Source organism: Carcharhinus amblyrhynchos, chromosome 3, assembly GCF_965287045.1.
Source record: "Carcharhinus amblyrhynchos chromosome 3, sCarAmb.v2.hapA, whole genome shotgun sequence".
Classification (NCBI taxonomy): domain Eukaryota; kingdom Metazoa; phylum Chordata; class Chondrichthyes; order Carcharhiniformes; family Carcharhinidae; genus Carcharhinus; species Carcharhinus amblyrhynchos.
In genome coordinates, this window is record NC_137326.1 from 15,906,042 (window position 1) to 15,908,962 (window position 2,921).

Here is a 2,921-nt window from a genome sequence, read left to right on the forward strand (position 1 = left end):
AATAAAGATTAATTTTTAATGCTTTATAATCTCTGGATGGCTTAGTTGAAAGCACTCTCGCTTCTGGTAAAGTGCTTGAAGCAAGACTGACATTCTAGCAAGTATTGAAGGAGGGCTGCTCAGTCAGAGGTGGATAAGAACCCATGGCACCATTTTATGACCATAAAAAGCCTTTGGATAAGTACATGGATGGGAAAGAATTAGAGGAATATGGACCAAATGAGAGGCAATTGGGACTAGCTGGGAGGGCACATGGTCAGCATGGATCAGTTGGGCTTAAGGGCCTGTTTCTGTACTGTGTTGCTCTATGATCTGGCTAACAGTTTATAACTCCCATGGGGAAACTGTGAACCAAGATAACTAAACTTACTCAATGATCCCCACACTAACAAGATTTCATTTTTTTAAAGTAACTTTTACTTTGTGAATCACAACCAAAACAAATAAAACATGTATTAGGCAAATGATACTTCAACAAGATAAATTTCATTTCAAATAGTCAATACAACAAAGATGCATCTAACAACCAAAGCACTCTTCCTCAGTTATGTATGGCATTACACAGCTGCACAGTTCCACAATATGCTGCTCTTTAAACCCGTAGGCTAGGTCAGCAGTCCTATCGGAAACAACTTTTCACCTTCCAATTTCACAGGTATGATTGTCATCAGCAAGGCACACTTTTATAAAATCTCTTCTTTCAGATCATGACAATCCTGATGGTATAACCCTCCAGAATTCCTTTTCAACCGTCTAGCCACTTTGGGTTCTGGTTTGGTCACGCCTGGTAGAATATCCAGCTTTTTAGCATCATTGAGCTATTCACACAGCCTATTACTTTTTTTATTCTTTCATGCGATGTGGCCGTCAGTGGCTGGCCAACATTTATTTCTCATCTTTGATTGCCCGAAGGCAGGTGAGACTCAACCACATTGCTGTGGTTGATTCTTGTGTCACATATAGGCCAGACCAGGTAAGGACAGCAGGTTTCCTTCCCTAAAGGACATTAGTGAACCAGATGGGTTTTTTCCGCCAATTAACAATGGTTTCATGGCCATTAGTTGATTCTTAATTCCAGATATTTTTTATTGAATTCAAATTCCACCTTCTGCTGTGACAGGATTTGAACCAGGGTCCCCAGATCATTGGTTGAGTTTCTACATTGATTGTCCAGCAATGATACCACTAGGCCATTGTATATTTATCTTATAAAACCCAACACATTCACCACACTTTCTAACATTGTCCTGCTGAGAGTTCAAAGAATGAGGGACGATACCAATCACATTGTTGCAATTAGAAACATGTTCATTTGGAAAGGCTGGGTTTGTTTTTGGTGCAGGGGAGATTGAGGGCACAACTGAGAAAAACAAGATAGGGTGGACAAGGAAAAACAGTTTGTTTTAGCTGATTGTACAAGGACAAGGGGATACACAGATTTTAAATTTTGGGCAAGAGATGTAGAGGGAACGTGAGGAAAAATGCTTATATGCGAGTGGTATTTACCTGGATATGGAAACAATAAATGAATTCAAGAGGGAATTGATATTTACTAGAAATAAACTCTCAGGGCTACAGGGACCTTGTGGGAGAATGACTCAATTGCTCTAAGGGTAGTTTACATGGATTTGATGAGTTGAATGACCTCGTTTTTGCTGTAAATCATTTACCCTCAGTTAACATCACAAAAGAATAGATTGCTTGGTTATTATCGCATTGCTCTTTGTGGGGCCTTGCTATTCCCAAAGTGGCTGCTCCGTTTCCAACGTTACATTGGTGACTACATGTCAAAAGAATGTCGAAAGCACTTTGTGGTTCCTGGTAATTGTGAAAAATGCACCGTAACTACAAGACCTGAATTTTTCACCTGTCGGGCAGGTGCACTCAGTGGGCAAGGAAGCAAGCATTCCCAGCTGCAGTTGACTCTGAAGAACAGTTTAACACTGGCTGCCACATTAATGGGTGTAATTTGTTTGCCTAAATAGCTGTCAGTACGTGAAATCGGAGAGATGCAAATGCAAGGTTTGCAACAATGTGGTGTATGTGAGGTAAAGCTATGAATGTGACGTATGAGTAATGATTGATAGAGCAGCTTGGTGGATGAATGATGGGGCTGTGCTGCAATATTTGAAGGTATGCTCATTGACCATAACCTCTATGAGACCACTGAACCCTCCACAGCACTACATCCAGGCCCTAGTGTCTTGCCTGCCATGGTTATTTGCACTGACAGCCTTTGCAAAGTTTGGTCACTGGGCCTCCTCCTGGTCCTCTGTAGATAGACCACATTGATTCTCCTCTCCAAACTGTCCAGCACAGCACAGAACCAAGAAGCATTGTCCCTGAGTCACCATAATTAACTTTTCTTCCAGCTCAGACTCTTATACAAGCATTTTCAGAGCCAAAACATCACTCTTATTTGTAAAGGCAAAGGTTGGTTTTAAGTATTGAGAGCATTTAGTGCTGACTGTAAAGCCAGTAGCATTAGAAGATGGTGTTCTGCCTGCCTCAGAAGCAACGACCATGGTTTAATTAGGAATTACAAACTTAGTCAGTCATTTGGGGTACTTAGTCAGTACCCCAAATGACTAAGAGAACTACCAATGTTCAATTTCTAGCAATGTCTGTGATGAAATAGGAGGGGGAGGAGATGCAATTAAACCAGTTCTCCACTATAATCACTTGCTCAGTTCATCCTGCTTTAACCAGTTTTCTTTCAGAATGGTGTTGTAACCTGAAATCACTTCAGTGAAGACCAATGCCATTTGTCAGAATAGCCTCCACTGACAGGTCATTTGTTCGATAGAAATGGTAATATGGCCCTTATGACTTAGAAGCCTCAGGTGCAAGGGTTTTTTGTAAGAAAGAATAAAAGCATCACCATAAAAACAAAGACAACTCAACTTTTTATTTACCACAAA